Source organism: Anthonomus grandis, chromosome 16, assembly GCF_022605725.1.
Source record: "Anthonomus grandis grandis chromosome 16, icAntGran1.3, whole genome shotgun sequence".
NCBI classification, from domain to species: Eukaryota; Metazoa; Arthropoda; class Insecta; order Coleoptera; family Curculionidae; genus Anthonomus; species Anthonomus grandis.
The window spans coordinates 12,454,190-12,478,442 of NC_065561.1; the positions used below are offsets into that span (position 1 = coordinate 12,454,190).

At 35.1% G+C, this 24,253-nt stretch overlaps 1 protein-coding gene across 5 annotated transcripts in view; it reads left to right on the forward strand.

Annotated features, from left to right (window-relative positions):
* The window catches only part of LOC126745805 (afadin), a 465,103-nt gene that overhangs the window by 22,827 nt on the left and 418,023 nt on the right, over positions 1–24,253 (forward strand). The window lies entirely within an intron of this gene.

Sequence of the window (24,253 nt, forward strand, 5' to 3'; positions counted from 1 at the left end):
TCCTAGAAGTAGTAGATTAGCCACACGAAATGGCATATTAAGCAACCGCTAATAACAGTGCTTGTTTTAGGCGCTGTAATGCATTATGTGACGGTGTAACTATGTGAAAATTGCTTTTTTAATTATTTGGTCACTATATATATAAAATCTAAAAACATAGGTTCCAATTTGTTTCACTAGTCGGGAGACCCCATCTTCTTGTTCATTTTATCGCTAAAATAAATTGGTGAAATAAAATTTTGATATTGTTAGTGGTTCTGGTTTTCTCAAAAAGTTAATTTACTTCAATTGTGAGATACACTAGTCGAGTGACTTTTGTTTAGTCCAAAAGTCTGGAAAATAAGAAATTATTAAAGAATATAAAAAACATCTTCATGGGGTTAGAAGATATAAATAATTACGTCAATCAGGTCTTGTTTTTAAAATGTTTGTCTGTCTATTAATGGTTCGTTACTTTCTGTTGTTTTTTCATAAGGTTTTCTTACAGTTTATGTATTGCTAATATTGTTTGGGTATTGTAATCAAAATATGTATACTTTAATAATTTGCTAAAGAGTTTGACATCCAGCAAATCAGGCCTACACTGACACCTCTCCAGTTTGCTATAGGGTGTAACTAGATCTAGAACCTTCCCCTACTGTTGTAATTATGTATGTTCTCATAAGTTTTGTATTAATCCCTCTTATTTTTTATATGCATATATATATATAAGGAAAAGTTAATATACTCCACTGTATAAAAACAACCCTGAAATCTTCTCTATAACTCAGACCTGACATGAACCTCATGGTTTTTCTCTGTAGCTCAAAAACGCGGGTCGAATATGATGAATCACCCTATTCTAAAATGGCATAGATCATTTTACTGTGGAAAATAACAAAATATGCAGTTCACAAGATTTTCTGAGTTAAACATCCCACTAGACCCCTCAAGGCAAAGAGTGAGAACTAAGTCCAGCACACAAGCTCGTAATCTGCGGTTCCTAAATCAACCTCGAATCCAGTTCTATACTAAGAATCCTAACAGATCCCATTGGTCACTAATAATTTGTCTCAATGAAAACACCATGTTCTGGGTCTTTTCTGCATTTAGAAGTAAGAGATTAGACAGGAACCACTCCCCCAAAGCTGCCATTAAATTTTCTCTACATTTGACACAGTCTCCCAACTCACTCTGTTCTATCATCAGCCAAGAGCACAAATTTGGCACCCTCAAATCATTCATGAAAATCAGAAATAGGATTGGACACAATATTGATCCCTTCGGTACCCCAATATTTAAGTGTCTCTGCACACAACACTCCATGCACCTTCAGTTTTTGGTATGACTGTCAGTTTTATACTATTTTCACTGAAATTATAGAATTTTAACTTTTCTAAAAAAAGAGAGTGTGTGACAATTAAAATCGTTGCTGAAGTCGCAGAACAGAGCGTTAAGGTACTTTAAGCCGTTAAATTAGCCCATCACCGCAACCACAAGGCCAAGAATCCCCATGCGTGTGCTCATCCCCATTCTGAAGCCAAAGTCACTGAATACACTGTTTTCGAAGTATTGAACAAGTTTTGACATGATCTTTTCAAATTTCAAAATTGGTCTGCAATTTGTAACTTGATCTATGTCTCCTTTCTTAAACACAGGTGTAGTAAGAGTTCTTTTTATGATACTTGGAAATGTAGCAAGTATCAAAGTGGGGAAGTGGCAGAAAATACTCAGGGATGCGGCCTGTTTCTTATCTCGTGAAAGGCGATTAGATCCCTTTATGCCCTCGTAGAAAATAGTCTTTTGCTTTAAGGTGGATGTAGAAATAGCCGGATGCAAATTGACGTGTTACATACTCTCGTTATTTCTATTCTCTGACATGAATCTGAGACGATATTTGTATGTGAGGGGTGAGGCTAGCACCTTACATTATAGAGATACTTGTGACTGTTAGAATTCTTTGCTGAATGAATAAAGGACAGACTCTACTCTTGCAATGCCAAGAGCAACTGGATAAGATAGCCACTGAGCTGATCCTTAGAAATAGTTTCAATACCGAAGACATGATTCAACTAGACCAAAATATACAGACCTATCAACTGCCGGACACCTTCACAGTGAAACAACCCGCAGATATCTTCTTGGTAAGCGTCATGATGTGTTATTTAAATTTTAGTTCCTGATCTATTATTAGGCTAAGACATTTGTCTGGCTGCTAGTAATGGATTGGATTGCTTCGACCTGTAATTTCTTTGATTTGAATCAAACCAGTTCTTTAATTCCTGCGGTCACTAAATTGGGAATGCAAGAATCTACTGATTAGATTCTGAAGAAAGTTGCAGTTTTCATCATTTGAGCTTGAAAAACAAATTAATAAGTAGATGCAAGATAGAAAGTTGACCATTTTGACGAACTTTTCTTTATGAATGATTAGGCTTTTAGGTTAATTATAAGTGAATCTATGTGATTAAATAGTACAAAACTATGATAGTATTATAATATTAAAACATCCTTACAGTGGTTTATTGGTAAAAATTAATAAAAGAATACATTTTGTAGCATTCAAATCAAAGTCAGCCACCTCAGTTTATTTTTACCTTCAACTGCTACAGATAGTCCTTAAAAATTTAACTTCAGCCAAATGAGGATGTATCAATTAAATGTATTCTAGCATAGCATTAAGCTTTACAATCCGATTTTTGTTAGACAGGCACACTTACGAAATATAAAAAACATATGAATAAATATAAATAAATAAATATGATTTATTTAGCAGCTTAAGACCGATCTAGACAAAATCCTATTAATAATAATAGTAGGACTGGTCCAAATTTTTTTAATGTGTATTGAGACTCTTACAAAAAGCGTTTTGCACATTTAACCCATTCAGGTAGAGAGTTTTACGACCGAATTCCAATATTAATTTATTTGGGATATACACTACAATGTCCAGTCCAACTACTGTATTTTAAATGTTTAAAAAAATTGAAAATTTTGTTTTGACATTATTTAAGTACAATATCAAAGCACTAACAATCGACGAAAAAAAAAACTCTACAATTGTTAAAAAAACTTCCTCAATATAATCTTTAAGGCATTTTGAGAATGGAAAAAGAAATCTGTATATATGTAAGTATTACTACACCTAAGCATTCTGCAAGTTGGTGAAAATTGTGAACTGTTGGTTTGCTCATGTTGTATACGGAAGAGGTATATTTGCCTAAGCCCAGATAAAACGCTGAACAAATATGTTGCACCAAATAAGGAGAATTAACCATACTATTTAATATTTTATGCAAATATATAATATTGCATAAAATATTAGTTATAAAATAATTTTTTTTTAAATGTAATTTGCATTCTTACAATTTATAATCGGAGTAATGAGGGCTCTTTAGAGAAGGATATGATTTAGTATTTTTCAAATACCTAGATTGTCTGTTAATAAATTCGAGCATTTGTACACATTTTGGAACAACGTAATTAACATCTTTATCCAATAACAATTTATTGTCAAGGATTACACCTACAGCGATTACAAGATTACAGCTTTCTCAATCTCTTTACGATTGAGTTTTTATTTCTATTTTTTGTATACAATTTATCTACATGTATTAGAATAGAAGTCTATTAGGTTTAAAATGATTATCAAGTCGTGTCAAATCTTTTCTTAGTAAGCAATCTTTTATGGATCCAACCAGTTTTAAAGATATTCAGATCATCTGCATAAAGAGCAAATTTACAAAGATGGAAACGTTGATAAAAATCGTTGATATAGATAGGGTCCAAGATCCTTGAGGAACTCCAGATGTTTTTCAAAATTTGTTGGAAATAGTTTCATTTATGTAAACATTACACCTGCGATTAGCTAAATATGAGCAACCCTTTTTAACATAAAAACACCCACACCCCTTTAAGATTAGTTTATTTAGCATTATGAAGTATTACATTATTAAACGCTATACTAAAATCACTATAAATAGCAACAATTTGAATACGATGATCGAGGTTAATGTAGGTACTCAGTATAAATTAACAAGTTAGTTTCAATAGACCGATTGGATATAACTCTATGTTGTTTCAAAATGATCTGCCTTCTAACTAGATTAAAAATGTATTCATATAATAGCTTGGCGAAAATATAAACTTTATTATTTTGGTGATACTAATTGCTTACTAAATTTGTTTGAACATTCTTAAAAATAGGCACAACGTGTGACAATTTTAATTATAGTAGTGATCAATACAATATATTTTTAACCAAAAAAGAAGGAACTCCATAAGTCGGATCCCTCCTTAAGTTTTAATTCACGAATACTCACACAAATCTGTAGAATCGTCAGGTAAACAAACTTCTCTATCCTACCATTGAAATATTAAAATTTGGTTTGATCGTAAATTATATTCATGCAGATCTTTCCAAGTTACAAGATATGATTTTAAATATGTTGGTACAACCAACGTATGCACAATTTTATAAATTAGAATGTTATTCGCTTATTGAATGTTTTCTTTCGATGTTAAGTCATTGTAAGACATTCAGCAGCTTCTAAATGGCAATATATCTATGACAATTTAACAAAATACGTACCGTAATGTGGGGCTACTTGCCCACCCCGGGGTAACTTGCACACCACGTGTATTTTTGTTTACTTTTTTTTTAGCTTATGTTATTTTGTGTTTTATTGCCGGCTTTCTGTTGTTACAGGTAAATAAAGTATAAAAATGGTTCGTACGTACAAAAAAACTCCGGGAGCAAGAAATTACCGGAATTACTCAGAGAAGAAAAATTACTGAAAGTAGAACGGACTACGTTAGGTCGAAGACTTCTTGGTGCACACTCGAAATCAGTTGGTCGTCCAAAGGTTTTAAGTGATCAAGAAGAGGCTCTCATTTTAAAGACATTGGGTGTTGTTGCAAATTGGGGATTTCCTCTCACAAAAGTTGATATTCGTGACGCAATAAAGAAATTCTTGGACAAAAAAGGAAAAAATGTTCGAATATTCAAAAATTCTCGTTGGTGACAAGCTGGCAAGCCACTTTTCGCCACAGGTGATAGAGTAATAACATCTACATAACTCCCTTCCCAGTCAATGCCACGCATTTAATGCAGGCCCTTGATGTGGCCGTATTTGCGCCTATGAAAAGAAAATAGAGAAAGATTTTCGATTAGTGGAGAAAGGAGTCGCGGTTCCAAGGCTGTATCCCGAAAGAACAATTTCCGAACCTACTGGACAGATTGTGGAAAGGGGTAAGTCAAAATGTAGCAGAGAATCTCAAATCAGGATTTAGAGCAACTGGTTTGCATCCTGCAAATCCCGACGAAGTTTTGAAGCGCATGCCTGGTGGACTAGAAGATGCAGACATCGAAAGAGTCTTAGACAACAGCTTGGTTGATTTGTTGAAAGAGCACCGTGGAACAGGGGTTGAGAAAAAACGCAAAAGGGGAAAAAAAGTCGAACTTGAAAGTGATGCGTCTCGCATTGTTACAGACCCTAAAATTTCTGAAAATCGTTTAACCGTTCCTGAGGAATTTCGAACTACAGCTGAAGAACCAGGACCCTCTTCATCTAGCGTTTTGCCATGCACTCAGCAACTCCCTACCAGCAAAAGCAAGAGAGAAAGAAAGACTAATAATTCCCAGTGTGGTATCTGCAAGATTAATTGGAAAGACTACAGAGGCGCAATAATTGATTGGATACAATGCACGAAGTGTCGAGCTTAGATTTGTGGACCCTGTAATAAAGACAGCAAAGACCCCTATTTTGAATGCGAATGGTGTGAGAATTCGGAAGACAATGAATCTCCAGTCGATGACAGTGATGCCGACAAGGACTTCCTAGTTGACAATAATAATTAGCCAATGTTTTGTTTTTGTTACACTTGTGATTTTTTCAAAGAATATGCCTTATTTTACCAAAGTTTTGCTAGATAAAGTTTGTTTATTTTTAAATAACTTCTTATTAATATTTCTAAGCATTTATAGGTACAGAATGTGTTTTTAAGTTTCATATATTTTGACAATATATTATTTTTTCTTTAAAAATATTGATTTTTAATTGGTTGTAACGATGGCCCTTGTTATAGGTTTTTTTCATATGATTAAGGGGTAACATGCACAGAATGTGCTTTAAAATGCAATTAATAAACATTTTTTCATGGATGTGCAAGTTGCCCCAACCATGGGGTAACTTGCACACCCCACAAACAATTTTTTTTTTGCGACCAATGGCTGCATTCTTCCAATTTTTATACCAGCCATGGGTAGCCCTTAAATAGGTCGGTACAATGTAATTTTTGCAAAGTTGTAAATACAATACAGTGCACGGGGGTACATTGGAAAATGTGCTGAAAACGTGTGCAAGTAGCCCCAGTTTACGGTATCTTATATATTCTGTATTTGTTGCCCTATTAATATCTTTGTATATCAATTTAATAATGAGTAGCAATAATAAAAATTAGGAAAGATAATACTGTTACAATACTATTTTAGTAAACATTTAGACACATGATAGAAAAATCCAATTTTCTTACACATAAAACCAACATGATTACTAAATGTTAATTGGGGATCTAACGTAACACTTAGGTACTTAATACTAAAAACAAAATCAATATTGCCTCCATTTATATTAATTTTATGTCCCAAACTACAAAACTTCTGACATAAAACTTTAGAACCAATTTTGTTTTTAAGCTACTTAATTTGACAAAGTCAGTCGTAAGATAATTGACGTTCTTTATTTAAGAAGGTAATAATTTGCCCAAAATCCGTACCAGAAATTGATAATACAGAGGTATTATTCGCAAATAAATTTACAAATGAATTGGCTAAACCTCTTTGTATATCATATCGACAAACAATAGGTCCCACACATTCCATGTGGCTCACTCCACACACTTTCGCTTGGAGATGAGAAATCATGTTTAACCTTAGTACAATGAAATCTATGTTTTAAAAGATCCTGTATCCAGACTCGGCTTTTACACCACACAAACAAAGTTGCTGTAAAAGTAGATCCCTGACAATAGTATCAAATTTACGTTTGTTTTAGGTCTACAAATGCACTTATTTTTTTATTGTTTTCACTAATATAACCCCTCCACTTAGCACACGCATATTGGGGTGCCGACTTACACGAGTGTCCTGAATCCCGATTGGCCCTGATATAAGATTTCATTATTTTCAAAGCAATCTTAATTGTCTCAGTCTCAAGTCTCTCAATATTTTGTCCACAACAGGTTTAGACACTTAGGTCGAAGGTGACCTATTTCACGAGGTTTAGACACTTTTGGAATAAGAACTATGATGGTTTTCTTTAAGTCGTCTGAAATTTTACTTGTAGTTAATGTTGTATTAATTAAATTTAAAAGTGGGAACCCTATGACACTAAAAAGGTTCTTTAGAAGTTTTATGCTAATAATTTCATCATCAGTACTCTTGTTTTTTAAGTCATACAGAGTTTTTTAAAATTGCATCAATTACAATAGGTGAAAATATGACAAACTTAATTTAAAAAATTATGCATTTTCTTTCACACTAATGGAGTATGTCCCTTTAAGCATTTTCTCCTTGCAATTATACAACTCATGACCGGGCATTTGGTAAAATCATTAACCTGTCATTGCCCGTAATTTCTGCTAACAAGAATCGGTGTCAATAAGCGGATATTTCTTCACTTTCGTGTGGCATAATGTCCATAAAATGCACTTAACGATCATACGTTTATTTTTCAAAGAATAAAAACACTGGTTCATGAGAACCCAGGAAAACGACCGACGTGTATTTATAATAATGCTGACTCGGTTATCTTATCTTAAATAAACGGTTTATGTAAGTGGTTCTCAGTTTTTGCAAAAATATTAGCCGCTGACGACGCAAAATCTTATTGCAAATATTTCGAATATTTAGACGAGAAGAAAAAACGATCTAAAAATTTAATTTACACAATGACAGATGTTCCATATGATTTATATTACTCATCGAGCCTGTCTTAATTAACGCCACTTATCACACAAAATCTCACACTGAAGTGACTAAAAATATCTTAATGAATTTTTGTTCATTCATAAATCTGTCAATAGCACAGTGTAATTATCTTTAAGAGGGTAATAAGTAAATGTTCTGCTATAAATTCCCGGCAGGTACAAACTAAAGATTAAATGACAGCCCTTTTGTCAATCAAACGCGAAGCAATAAAAATTCAATAGTTGGTGCTAGTTCGTGCCAACCTTTCCATTCAAAACGTATACCTATATATATAGGCAAGATATACAATGAGCGCTGATGAGTAAGGGAGGTTAAATTTAGAGCACATAACATAATTACGGAGTACAAAAATATAAAAATAAAACTAGTTAAATGAGTGGCAATGCCAAGCGTGTTTTTGCCAATTTACAGGCTCTTTAGTCAATTCCACGCGACGATTCATCAATAAAGTGAATTAGGGGACCGAAACGAATAAAGCCAGAGGCAAGGGGTCAGAGGCCTCCTGTGGACGGGGAGCCATCGCCAAGATTAATCATCGCTATAGACATGACATTATTTATAAAAGGTATACGTGACTTTTAGAGTTTGGGTCTATATGTAGCCCCTCTATTCCTTTTCTGGAGGTGTCCATACAGGGTAATGGCCAAGTATGTGGCTGCACTTTAAGGGGTGATTCTTTGAGTGATTTTAAGGCAAAGGTCCAACTTCTTCTAGGAGGTCGTCGATCATCAATTGTACAAATAACACTAAAACACTCTCTCAGGTTTTTTAGACAGAACGTGCGTCTTCTTCCTGGAGACCTTCTTCCTCGGATTTTGTCTTGCATGATATTCTGTAAGATACGGTACTTTTCCCCTTTCATAACACCTCCAAAATATTCCAACTTGCGTTTCTTGATGGTAAACATAGCAAGGACCTTAGTGTTTCGAATTTTTTTTTCCCATAAAATGCGTAGCAGGCGACACTAGCACCACTTCTCAAACGCATCTGTTCGGCTACACACACACAATAGGAAATACGTAGTACCGTAGTAAACGAATACTTAGGGGTATTTATTTATTTATTAACGGTATCTACCAATTTTACAAAAATAAAATAATACAAAAGATACTAATATTAATACCACTTAAGCTAGACAATACTAAGACATAAATCAATGTTACAAATTAATTTAAAGAAACCTATTAAAGTCACGAGCCACTAATTAATTTGAGAGAACTCCTAAAACTGCTAAATGAAACGTGCAAGTCAAGACTATACCTATGGAAAGAACGTTGCATTCTAGTTATAGCATTGTGCTGTCCATAAGAACTTCTATCAAAATATACATAGAAGAGTTTTTTCAGTCTAGTCAATTTTTGCGCCCGAAAATTCAGCCTATTTAAAAGATAATCAAAATCAGTCATGCCAGATATTAATTTAAAAATAAAACACAAGTCTGAATTATTACGCCTTAACTCAAGTGGGTCTAAAGAGAGAACTGATATGACCGACTTGTCATCAGTATGACCATTAGCTAATGGAATCTTAAGTTTAAAATAACAATTTCTTAAGAATTTGTTTGGACTTTCTCAATAGTTTCAATATGCGATTTATAAAATGGAGACCATACGGAACTAGCATACTCCCAACTAGAATGGACTCACGAATAGTACAGAACTTTATAGACAGAGCATGAGAAGTCTTGACTGCATCTAGTTATAAATCCCACATCTCTATACGCTTTCTGAACGAACTTTTCAGCATGAGACACAAATATCAACTTAGAATCGAAAATGACTCCGAGAGCCCTAACTTCCGCTACTCTTTTTAAAATAGTGGAACCTATACTATAGTCAAACAATGTAAGATTGCGAATTCTTCCAAAAGATATTGAATAACACTTCGGAACATTTGAATCTAAACCATTAAGGTTGCACCATTCACAGAGATTATGCATCATCCTGTAATAATTGACATTAAACATTAGAATCAAGAGACAAAAACAATTTTAAATCATCAGCGAATCATAAAAAATCACAATTTCTTACAAATAATCCTATATCATTAACAAAGATAGTAAAAAGCAACGGACCCACATGGGACCCCTGAGAAACGCCAGATGGCACAGAAAAGCTGCTAGATAAGAAGTCATTAAGCCTTATACATTGCGATCTACCCAGTAGATAGTCCCGTAGCCAACAACATTTGATCCAAAACCCAAAGCTTGGAGTTTTGCCAGTAGAAGCTCATGATTAACTCTGTTGAACGCCTTCGAAAAATCCGTATAAACAGCATCAACTTGTAAACCCTTACTAAAAGCATTAAACAGATAATCTTTATAACATATTACGTTAGTAACAGTGGAACGATCTTTTTGAAAACCATGTTGATTGTTAATAATAAGGCTTGCCATAACAATTGCTTGGTTACAAGTGCATCCAAAAGTTTAGGCAAGGTTGACTGTATAAAAATTCCCTAATAATTACTGACATCACTGGTATTACCAGGCTTAAATATGGACCAGTTTTTACCAGACTTAAATATAAAGACAGATTGAATAAAGTGCAAATAGGCTTCGACAGAGTACATAGACATTCACGAAGTAGCAAGCTGGGTATGCCATCCGGTCCCGCAGAAGTCTTGCGCTGTAAGCCAAGAATCTCGTCAAAAACCTCTACTAAAGATAACTACAATTTTGACATCGCCTGTGATCCACAAGCCCTGTCATGTAATATTCAGGTATTTGAAATGCTCTATCAGAATATACGTTTGACAAATATTTGACAAATAAATTAACAGTATCACCACCCTCATCACTAGTTTCATAATTAAAAAACATTTGTTTAGGAATAATATTTGACTTTTTAACATTGCTTACATGTTTCCAGAATAACCTAGGATTTAACAATAGATTATTCTCGGTACGAACAATATAGTCGCGGTCCGATACACTGACCGCTCAATACACTGCATGACTGCCAAAGCTCAGAAAAAACCAAGTAATCACTTTGCAATTGAGACCCCTTAAACTTCTTATGAGCAACCTTCTTACGTAAAACTAAGCCTCTTAACTCTCTTGAAAACCATACAGGAAAGCTACCAGTATTATAGGACTTAATAGGCGCAAAATAGCTGATTCCTTCATACAAAAGGTCATAAAACTTAGTTAGGGAAATATTTATATCAGAAGTGTTGTTTATAAAGGACGAGTCGACAGATGCACGGATATAGTTTAGAGACCTTGACATACCTATATGATACTGAAAAGACACATTCATACGGAGTGTGTCGAGAGCCAGTCACCGGCAATAAAAAATCATCCGCCAATCCGGAAGACCCATTAATATTAGAAAAACAAAGATCAAGAAATGTGCCTTCCGGATTTGGTAGCTGAAAGTAATTAAATACCTGTCCCAGCAGTGAAGCTGGTGCGACATATCAACACCCATCCGAAAAGGTAACTTTAAGATTTTAATTTTCATTAAACCAAGTGCAGCCAGGTAGGTTAAAGTCTCCTGCAATAGTAAATAAGTAATTCGGATAGGCCTCAAAGATCTTCAGTACTGTATCACAGAAAGCACTGTATTGACCCATATCAGATTTTGGCGGCAGGTAAACTACACCAAAAATAATATTCTTATATTGACCAGTCTCGAGAAATAAGGACCTTCTTTATGTTGCTTAATGCTGCCCCAGCCTTATTTCCTGGGTGATATCCCACTTTTTGTTTAATAAGAATTCCAGATATCCGCAGCTGGAGATTTGCTGCACTGTTATACTCTATTTCAGAAATGTATAGAGCAATAAAACCTCATTAGGTATGCAAAAGTGGTACCCGGTGATCCACCAATATTTTATGCCACTACCTTAGTTAGGTATTAGTTTCAATGTTAAATTCTTTCTTTTCGTCGAGTGCAGGTAGTGCCACCCGGTTTTGGGTCAATTTATGAGTTTTGCCCATTGTTATCCACTGATAAACATTGAAAACGATTCGCCAAAGGGGTGCAACTGGGATTTGTTTTTTTATGAGACTTAATATATCTTATATAATGTTACCTTATGATTTTTACCTGTCCCTCTTTTTGCATGCTACAACGAGTTAAAAGGTATCTCTTTAGAAATAAAGGCATTTAATCCATGAAAATTAAATTAAAAGTACCTATAGTAATAGCAGGTATAATACTTATTAATTATACTTATAATAAATATTATAAGTACCTACGCCTATGAACGACCACGAAATTTAGCCAAACAGGACGGAAATTCCCAGTTTATTACTCTATACATTTCTGAAACAGAGTATAGGTTTACTGGAGGCTCATTTTTTTTGCTAATATATTTGCCCTTTGAGCCCTCTTTCTTCGCTTCTAGCTACAACCCTATGTTATTGGATAGCCTGCAATTTCATCAAATCAATCAGCACTTACTTCCAATAGAACTGTATCATCCGCATAACGCAACGAAAATTCGCTCAGAGTATATATAGTAAAGAGTAGCGAAGAAGGACTTGTCTCACACCTCGCTGAATGGGAAAGTACTCATGTTCTTAACTTTGACAGTAGCGATTTGGTGACTCGGCATCGCAGCATTAAGACCTGTATGCCCAATAGAGCTAGGCTAGAAAGTCCAACAGTATAATCATATTAAATTGGTGAATATACATTGATATAATACATTGTCTGTTAAAGGCCAAATAGGTCTTAAAATTCGAGGGCTTAGTGTCAAACAACACTAAGTACAAAATTGAATTTTTCGACTTAAAGCTTGTTTGCACTCAAAAAAACGTACCGCATTATGTAACAAATAATCGTATCTCTGCAATCAGCCATGGTAAAATTAGGTAAAACTTTAACTAGATTTCTATGATTCTCTTTGAATACGCGTTAACAGAGTTAACGTTTTTTTTTAAAGCTTATTAATTAATATATTAATAACATTATATTTAATATATTATAATTTTTATATTATGTAATTAATTTATTATTAACTAACGTATAGCTTAATAATCAACATATTAAAGAAAAAACAATGTCACGGTTTCATAAGCCAAATTTTATTGGCTACACGTATTTCGCCTTGTATAGGCAGGGCATCATCAGGCCTTAGGACCTACACATACACTGTAAAATACAACAATAATATTGTTGTTGTAGCCAATAAAATTTGCTTATGAAACCGTGACATTGTTTTTTCTTTAATATGTTGATTATTAAGCTATTGAGCTATTTATTATTAATCTATTTATATGTTGAAAAAAATTTCTACACGAACTGATAATCAAGCATCAAGAAGGCAGAAGACCAGAATTTTCTATTTACTAAAAAATAAGGAGAAAATACGAGTTTGTCAGGGTTTCTTTCTGGCCACGTATAATATATCCTACAAAACATTCTTAAGAAGAGAAATGACCAAAACGTTGTAGATAAAGAGATAACGTGGTAAGCACAGTCCTGGTGTAAATTTGCCGGAAAATGCTCGGCTTTTTATTATCGATCACATGATTCCTTCACATTATACCAGAAAAGGCAGATCAAAAGAATACTTATCCGGAGATCTAAACCTCACACAAATGTACGAAATGTAAGTCGAAAGAAAAAAAGTCCTGAAAAGCTTTGGTTTTATCAAAATATCTTTCTTACCAACTGCGATATTGAACTGCACATTCCACGGAAAAATTTCTGCGATAATTGTTGCATTTATGAAAATTTCAGTGATCTTTTGCATGCCGAAGAATATGAAAAGCATTTAGAAAGAAAAGAGAATGCACGAAAGTTTTAGAATATCTTTAACCCTGGAATGCTACTTGGGGTACATTTGTACTCCATCATTAATCATATCTCAAGTTAAATGGAAGTGGGCGGGGGAACGAACGCCGACGTCTTATTAGTTTTAAGAGGCGGCAAGTCAGTTCACGACAATTCGCGACAATTGACATTGGCACACGGTTTTTTCTTTTCGAGATTTGTGATATTTGGGGTTAGCGCGTACCCCAGTGTAGCAGTTTAGGTTAAATATACTCTGTGATTATTTCGCTTCTCAACAGATTTTGGTAATTATTATTATATGAGTAAGTATCTTTTTTTTGAAAAATATTTCTAAAATATGTCTATAATACTTTGAAAATATTTTAGTTTTTTTTTAAGTTATTATATTTTTCTTTGATTTTTATTATAAGTTATAAGTTATTATTGATTTTCTTTGTTAGGTTGCACGAATAATGGCTGGGCAGAAAAAGTTCTTCGACCTAACAAAGCCTGAAGATGTCGGAGAAATTCATCGCATTGTCTATGAATCTGATTCAGACAGTTTTTCGGATGACAGCGAGGAGGAAGATGCCGTTATACCTGATTTTAGAGAGGAGCCAGAAGAGGATGAAATACGCGGCAATCAAATCAATCTTAATTCTTTTATTGCACCAGAACAGACTCAGAATACCTTTCCATCTGATACAGATTCGGAAGATGACAATATACCATTGGCAGAAATACAGGCGATCAACAGAGATATGGTGGAAATTTTACCAGTGCCTACCAAATTAAGGGGTAAAAATGGGTTTATGTGGTCAGGTAAGAAAGGCACAATTCATCGTACACCAAAACGAAATCTGGTTTTGCATTTACCTGGAAACAAAAACGAAGCAAAACATATAACATCGGGAACTGAAGCTTAAGATAAAATTACCCAATATACTAATAACGAGATCCAAGTTCAACGATTGAAATATTCAAATAAGAACGATGACCAAGATACTGATGCAGCTGTCATTACGCCAGTAGGTAAGAGACCCTCTTGGACTAAGGATACAAACAGCATTGAACTCCAAGCACTTTTCGGGCTATTTTATTATGCCGGTGTTATGAAAATGGCCGGAGTTTTGACCAAGGAACTATTTGATAAAGACACAGGAATTCCAATATTCCGTGCTACCATGCCCGAGGCACGTTTCAGATTTTTGATAAACTGTCTTCGCTTTGATGATAAGCAGTCCAGAGCTAAAAGAAAAGAAACTGATAAGCTTGCAGCTTTTCGAGAGGTATTTGAGAGGTCAATCGTTAAAATGAGAAACCTATATACCCCTTCAGAATATATTACAATTGATGAACAATCGGTTGGTTTTAGAGGGCTATGTCCTTTTAAAATGTACATCCCTTCAAAGCTCAATAAATACGGAATCAAAATTGTGTTGTCCTGTGATGGCAAAACAGCTTTTGCACTTGATGCTGAAATTTATATAGGAAAAGGTTCCACACCAACTGATGTTCCTGTAGCTCAGTATTACTGTAATAAGCTAACCAGTTCTGTCCAAGGAACAAGTAGGAACTTGATCATGGATAACTGGTTTACTTCTATTGAGACCGCGAAACATCTTTTGGAGAGGAAAATTACCATTGTTGGTACTGAGAGAAGAAATAAAAAAGAAATTCCTGAGTCGTTTTTTGAAACTCAAAGAAAGGAATCAAAATTCTGCCATGTTTTGCTACAGTGGACATCTGACACTGGTATCATACTGTCCACCCAAGAGTGCTAAAAAAGCAGTAATTATGCTTTCGACAATGCACGAAAAAGGTGATGAGCCATTTACGACCAAGTTACCAGAAATTATTCAATTTTATAATTCTACAAAAGGAGGAGTGGATACTTTAGACCAGTTGTGCCACACTTATTCTACTGGTAGAAAAACACGTCGCTGGCTGAATATAGATTAGGGTTTCTTAAAAACCTACCTATACCTGCTCGAGCAACGGCTACTGCATTGACGAGCCCTTCGATGACATAGGTCCAGTTCAATAAATTACACAGTTGTGATTTACGATTACATAAGGGTTTATTGTACCTTTTGGTTAGTAATAATTTACAGGTATAGACTAATGAACGATTTACAATGTTGAAGTTAGTTATTTAACAGGGTTTACAATATTAGTTGACGTTACCAGCCTTCCAGAATCACAAGACCAATAGCAGGAACTTAGCAGGAACCAGGAACGGCATTAGCACTAACGTCACCTTGGTTTGTGCAGCTATTGACAACCACTGTTGCACTCACAACGTTGCACTCACTTTCAGTTCAGTTTTCCACCTTTACGCACACTTATTCACTATAGACCTTTTTACATAACTTAAACTACTTTATCGTAACAATTAGGTATACATATATGAACTTTAGACAAATACTTAAACGGAAGAGAGTGAGAGAGAGAGGAATTGCTTGCGCCAACTTGCTCTTGACTAACTTATTTTCTCGGTACTTTAAGCTTTGTGAATTACTTCACTGGTGAAAGAAACCTTGTGTTTCGGGGGCGCGAGAGTAGGTACTTCTTTTTGCGGCGACGGAGTGAATACTGATTTTTTCTCGTGGGACTCGGGGTGAAATGTTGGGTAAAAATGTGGGATGCACGTGTGTCATGGGGCCAACACTTAAGTGAACTTGAGGAGAAAAATGGATTTTTAAGTGCACTTAAGCTAAACTGGTAACAAAGGCATTTCTTAAAAAGTAGGTAAAAACACATGTTGGGATTTGGGAGAAAGTTCAGGCAAAAATTATTTACTTGAGAAAAAAGGTATTATTCGTTTGACAACCATAAACTTCGATTCCATAAAATCATAAAATAAAATAAATTGTTAAAATTAACTTTTAACATACTCCCCCCTTTTGAAGGCTTTGCCTTCAACAAACATTATACATTATAACTTATAGACAAAACTTATCAAGAAATACTATGGTTAAACTAAGTTACTATCAGATTTGGGCAACGGGCATAATTTGGTTATATTTCTAGTAAATATTCCATTTTTAGTCCTAATTTTTACCAAGCGTATTTTACCATCTTTATTAGGTAAAGTGTCTACTACTCTGGCCAACGGCCAATCAAGAGGTTTGGTGTTCTCATCTTTAAGAAGAACAAGGTCATTTGTTTCAATATTGGGGACTTGGGACATCCATTTAGGCCTATTCTGAAGATTGTTGAGATACTCTTTGGTCCATCTAGTCCAAAAGAATTGTTGAATCTGACTTAACCTTTGCCAACGATCTAAGCGGTTTTCAGGAATTGACGAGACATTGGGCTCAGGGTACGAAACGAGAGGACTTCCAACTAAAAAATGTCCAGGGGTAAGACAAGTTAAGTCCAGTGGATCAGCTGATAGGGGAAGAAGTGGCCTGGAGTTTAAAATAGCCTCAATTTGTGCTAAAATAGTGGAAAAATCTTCAAAGGTTAAATTCTGGTTTCCAATTAATCTTCGTAAGTGATGTTTAGTACTTTTTATAGCTGCCTCCCAAAGACCACCCCAGTGAGGAGAGAAAGGAGGTATAAATTGCCACTGTATTTCATGGCATGAGAAAAATGCAGTCAATTGCTCTTGTGTCTGTTGTGACTTAAGCGTGTCATAAACTTCTTTAATTTGATTGCTGGCACCAGAGAAATTTGTACCATTGTCACTAAAAATTGTTGCCGGGCATCCACGTCTTGAAATAAAACGTTTAAAGCATGCTAAAAATGCTTGTGAAGAGAGACTTGATACTAGCTCCAAATGAACAGCTTTAGTGACCATGCATACAAATAAAGCGATATACGCCTTTTCAATTTTTGCGCGTCGAAGAGATGACGATTTAATAATAAATGGTCCTCCAAAATCGACACCTGTTGTTAAAAACGGTCTAGAAGGGACAACTCTGGATTTAGGGAGATCTGCCATAATTTGTTCTCCTGTTTTAAGCTTAAATTTATAGCATTGTAAACAGTTTATAGAGATCTTTTTTATTTCTCTTAATCCATTTAGCGGCCAGTATTTAAGACGAATATTTGACAATATCGTTTGAGGACCAGCATGTCCTAACCTAATGTGTTCTTTTTTCAGCAAGAGTCCAACAACATGGTTTTTTGAGGGCAATAAAATTGGAAATTTTTGATCAAATGATATGGGTGCTTGGGATAATCTGCCTCCAACCCTTATGAGATTGGAGGTATCGATAAAGGGGTTTAACCTAAGGACTTGCTTGTTTGAAATTTTTCTTTCTTCTGACTTTAGTTCACTGATTTCCTTTGAAAACGTTTGGTGTTGAACTTGCTTTACTATAAAAATTTCTGCAGCCTTTAATTCAGTTACAGCTAAAGCACCATAAAATTTTTTACCATTACCTTTACAATTATTTACAAATCTATGTATAAATGCAATAGTTCGTTGCAATCGCGAGAAGTTAGAAAACCGATTAAAAAGTGTTATCCAGAAATCTTCGGAGTTAACAAGCAAGACCGTTTTTGCTTTTCTTGCTTCTTCTTCAGTGGAGCAAGGTCCCTTTTCATACATTTTGAAATTTTCATTCCACCAAAGCGTAGAGGTGAGAATTTGGTATGCGGTAAATCCGCGAGAAAGATGATCAGCTGGATTATCCGCAGTTGGAATATGACGCCATTTGCAGTCTTGGGATAAAACCTGAATTTGAGAAATGCGGTTTGCTACAAACACATTGAAACGAGAAGGGTGGGCATTTAACCAAGCAAGTACAATCTCAGAGTCAGTCCAAAGATTAATGTTGTCAACTGAAAATCTTTCTTTTAATATGGAACACACACGAGTGACTAAATTGGAAAGTAAAAGTGCTCCACAGAGTTCCATGCGGGGAATTGTAATTTCTCTTATCGGGGCTACTCTACTTTTGGCAGTAATAAGTTGACAAGAGACATTTTTGTTAGGATAAAGGGCTCTTATATACACACACGCACCATATGCCTTTCTGCTGGCATCTGAAAATCCATGGATTTGAAGTGAACTGGGATTATTATTAGCTAGGAAAAAACGTGGAATTTTTAAACACATTAGTTGGGGAAGATCTTTAATAAAGGTGGTCCATTGGGTTAAAATGGGTTCTTTCAGGGGTTCATCCCAATTAATTTTTTCTTTCCAAATGTTTTGCATAATTAATTTAGCATTTACAACAATGGGAGCTATGAATCCTAAGGGGTCGTACATTTGCGCAATTTTAGATAAAACTATACGTTTAGTAATTATGCTTTCGGACCTAGTGTCAGGTAAAGAGATAAAAAACTCATCTGAGTCGGGATTCCAGCCTACACCAAGGACTTTATTTGAAATTCCCTCGGTTTCTATGGTGAAACTTTCTTGGGACCCATTATCACAAGTTTTAGACAAAAATAAATTGCTATTTGAACACCATTTATGTAAGTGAAAATTTCCAATCTTGCAAAGTTCCAACAGCTGCCTATGTAATTCTACCAAATTTTCATAGGTATCTTGCCCACAGAGAACATCGTCCACGTAACATTGAGATAAAATAGCTTGAGACGCAAGAGGATAATCGTCTTTATGAATAATGGCAAGTTCATTCAGGGTGCGTGTAGCCAAATAGGGGGCACAGTTCGTGCCATAAGTGACGGTGAGTAATTCAATGCATTGCATTGGCTGAGAGGGATGGTCGCGCCATAAAATATTTTGCAGGTAAGTTTGATTTGGGTTAACGCGCACCTGTCTATACATTTTTTCGATATCAGAAGTGAGAGCGAATTTAAAACTTCGAAACCTAAGTAAAATATCAAACAGTTCAGGTTGAACTGTATATCCTTTATGCATTACGTCATTGAGTGATAGCCCAGAAGACGTTTTCATAGATCCGTCAAACACTACACGAAGTTTAGTGCTTGTACTGTCCTCACGAATTACACAGTGGTGAGGCAGGAAGTATCGATTTTTGTGATTTTCAGTTTTAAGGGAAAGGGGAATAATTCGTGCATGATTGAGTGAGATATATTCACCGATAAATTTTTTGTATTCAAGAAAAAGGTCAGGAGATTTTTGAAAACGCTTTTCTAAGTGGTGAAACCTTTTCTTGGCTAATGAATATGACTCTCCTAGCGGATGTGACTCTTGGGGCCTTTTAAGGGGTAAGTCGACTTGAAAATGACCATCTTTAAATACCGTGGTATTTTGAAAATACTGTTCAACCATAGAATCTTCAGGGGATAGGGGTTTTTCGTGAGTGGGCGAAACATTTTCTAGTAACCAAAATTTCTCAATTAATGAGTCCAGTGAGCAATCTGAATTTAATGATTGCACTAAAAAGCAATTCTTAGAATTTGCCAAAGGGGTTTTGTGAACGAGAGCTTGGGAGGGGATTAATCCTGAAAGAATGTGGCCAAAGTAGGTACCTACCAACGTTAAAGAGTCCTTGTTAACCTTAGTGTATTCGCCTGAAAGAATGTGGTAGTATACATCTGCTCCCAACAATAAATCTATTGTAGAAGGCGTATCAAAGTAGGGGTCTGCAAGCGGTGTATTATTGGGAAGGTTCAACATAAATTTGTTGACTTTAAAGTGAGGGGATTTTTCTGTGATTTTGTCTAATACACAGCAGTTAACATTCAGGAAGTAATCGTGATTGTGACAGGAATGAATTCTCAGGGAAATTGCGTGATTAGAGTGCTTAATTTTGCCGCCAATACCAGAGATTTGTATTGGCTGCGTCTTAGGAGAGAGATCAAGTCTTTGAACCAGCGATCGGGTTACTATTGATATAGTACTCCCGGGATCTAATATTGCCTTTGCAATAATAAAATGACCATTCTTGTCGGGTATTTGAATCAATGAAGTACCTAATAAAACTTCATTATCTTCAGTGGCGAAAACTGACAAAGTCACAGGTTTATTAGCGTGAGGGCGATTCGAGTTAATTTCATTGCTTGTGCTTGGGATTTGTGGTTCTTGAGTCTGAGAGCTTTGGCTTGAACCTTGATTCCGAGAATGGGAGCTATTTATGAGAAGCGAATTTCTGTTAAAATTTTGAGATCGTTCATTTTGGGTTTGAGGATTTGGCCTCCAATGTGAATTTCTGCTTTGCAAGGGCTGTGCTGCATCATCCATTGGATGCAAAAGAGAATGGTGTTTCATATGACAAATCTGGCACCTCTGAGATGTACAGTTTTTTACTTGATGCCTTGAACCGAGACAATTAAAACATAGATTATTATGATTAACAAAATCCTGTTTCTGTTTTAAACTAAGATCTTTAAATTTAAAACAAGTATAAATTTTGTGATCAGGGTGCTCACAAAAAGGACACTTTTGTCCTGCAACAAAATGTGAGCGAGAGTTTTGAGGAGAGTTTTGAGGTATGACTTGGTTGCCTTGGCGTTGCCCACCATGAGCATAGTGTGAAATTTTTTTAACAAAGGGAGTGTTGTGTTGAGAAGAACGTCCATGGGAATAATTTCTAGTTGAAGGGCTTTCAGAGAGATCTTCTAACACCGAACAACGCTTTTCTAAAAAGCTTAGAAATTCTTCAAGCTTAGGGACCACATGTGAGGAAGAGCGCATTTGAGAACCTCTCTCGGATATATATGCCTTTCTTGTGCCAAAGTCTAATTTTTGAGAAAAAATATAAATTAAAATTAAATCCCAGTGGTCTACTGGAATGTTTTGATTTTTCAGTGAATCAAAATTCTGTTTTATGCAAACTATAAATTCCCTAAGTGTGTGTGAGGATACCTTATTTAGGATAGGAATGTCAACTAAATTTTTAATATGGGCAAAAATAATTGATAATTGATTATCATATCTTTGTCTAAGGGTATTTAGGACAATTTGGAGGTTGTCAGTGGTCAATTGTAAATTATCGACCAAATTTAGGGGTTCATCTCTTAAATAAGATTTTAAATAAATTAATCTTTGAATATCAGAGAGAGATTGATTATCTAGAATAAGGGTAGAGAAAAGTTGAAAAAAGGCATTCCATTTAGTGATGTCTCCGGTAAATGGAGGTATGCTAATTTGGGGCAAACTAACATTTGGGGAATGAGAGTGTTGGGGAACTATATGTCTTACTTGAGTTGGCGCTTGCGGGGAAAGTTCTAAAATTTTACGTTGCATTTTAGCAACACACGTTAAGTATTTGTCTTCTACATCATCCTTGTCTACTTTACTTATATCTAAAACTACAATTTGTTTTTCTACCTCTTCAAAATCTTTAAAAGCGTGGGTTAACATACTTTCACGTACCTGAATTTCTAAAAAGTCATGTATACTATCATTATTTTCTAAAAACCAATTAACAATTCGTGTTACTTTAGCCTTTAAATATCCGCGATTTTTAACCAACGCTTCTACTGATATTTCTATTCCTTCAGCCATTTTATTTTTTAGTTTTAGGCTTACAGAATAAACACAAAAAATTACGAGACAACCAGATGCTTATTTTTTGGGAATAGATTTTCTTTAAATTTAAACAATAATTGTTAAGAGAAAATAAACTAATTACCAATAAACAATTTAAAAGAAAAAGTAAAAAGTGAGTTGCTACTTATTTCCAAATAACAATTATAATAAGTAACAAGTGAAAATAACAAAATAACAAGGGACAAATAACTAAAAGGTTTGTTAGTAAGTAATTAACTAAAATACTGTTTACTCGAAGGACCACCGACACATATGTCGGAACCAATGATATACTTTTTACACAAGAAGTATGTTTTGTTTTTGCTTAGATGAATCGTAAAATCACAACTTGGGAAGATCCGGCTCGAAGGACCATGAATATAGATTAGGGTTTCTTAAAAACCTACCTATACCTGCTCGAGCAACGGCTACTGCATTGACGAGCCCTTCGATGACATAGGTCCAGTTCAATAAATTACACAGTTGTGATTTACGATTACATAAGGGTTTATTGTACCTTTTGGTTAGTAATAATTTACAGGTATAGACTAATGAACGATTTACAATGTTGAAGTTAGTTATTTAACAGGGTTTACAATATTAGTTGACGTTACCAGCCTTCCAGAATCACAAGACCAATAGCAGGAACTTAGCAGGAACCAGGAACGGCATTAGCACTAACGTCACCTTGGTTTGTGCAGCTATTGACAACCACTGTTGCACTCACAACGTTGCACTCACTTTCAGTTCAGTTTTCCACCTTTACGCACACTTATTCACTATAGACCTTTTTACATAACTTAAACTACTTTATCGTAACAATTAGGTATACATATATGAACTTTAGACAAATACTTAAACGGAAGAGAGTGAGAGAGAGAGGAATTGCTTGCGCCAACTTGCTCTTGACTAACTTATTTTCTCGGTACTTTAAGCTTTGTGAATTACTTCACTGGTGAAAGAAACCTTGTGTTTCGGGGGCGCGAGAGTAGGTACTTCTTTTTGCGGCGACGGAGTGAATACTGATTTTTTCTCGTGGGACTCGGGGTGAAATGTTGGGTAAAAATGTGGGATGCACGTGTGTCATGGGGCCAACACTTAAGTGAACTTGAGGAGAAAAATGGATTTTTAAGTGCACTTAAGCTAAACTGGTAACAAAGGCATTTCTTAAAAAGTAGGTAAAAACACATGTTGGGATTTGGGAGAAAGTTCAGGCAAAAATTATTTACTTGAGAAAAAAGGTATTATTCGTTTGACAACCATAAACTTCGATTCCATAAAATCATAAAATAAAATAAATTGTTAAAATTAACTTTTAACACTGGCCATTATATCTGTTCTATAATTTGTTGGATATTCTGGGATATAATTCAATGATTCTTTTGCGTGGCTCTAGTGAAGTGAATAAAGAAATTGTAAAGCACAGGAGAGAATACCTCAAGAAGCTTGCCCTTGACTTGGTCAGACCACACATGATGAGTCGTTTGGAAGCTCCAACTTTGAGGCACGAACTCCGTGAAACTATATGTAGGGTCCTCAAGATAACCACTTCAGAACAAGTACCTACTAGACTTACAACAACAGTGGGTAGGTGTGTGCTTTGTCCCAGAAGAGAGGATCGAAAATCGAGAGTAAGCTCTGCTGTATGCAAAAAGTTCGTGTGTTTGCAACATCAAAAAAAAATGCTCAGTGTGTGCTGCATGAATATTTTATTATGGATGTGCGTTAAAAGTGTTCTTAGAGACTCGGTTTAAGTTATTATTTTTCTATAAGTGAATAAATTTTTCGTTTTTCTAAAATACGACGTGTTTTATTTGGGGTACGGTTGTACCTCTGTGTAGCAGATGCAGAGTCGGAAATAAGTGTAGCATTCCAGGGTTAAGAATCGGGCACTTAATGAAATTAATTTTGAAGTGAATTTGATTGTGAAGCTGTGCGTTATTGTCCTCAACTAAGAGCCAAGGCAATATTTTACAAAAGTCGCTTTGCTGTATTTAACTTTTACAATAAACAAAGTTTCATGAAGGAAGCCAGAAAATTGCGTATGGCATGAAGAATTAGCAGATCGTAGGTCGTGGGAAGGTGCTTCATATCAGATGCTTTTGGAGGTCAGAACAGGAATGTGGCAGTTACTGCTAT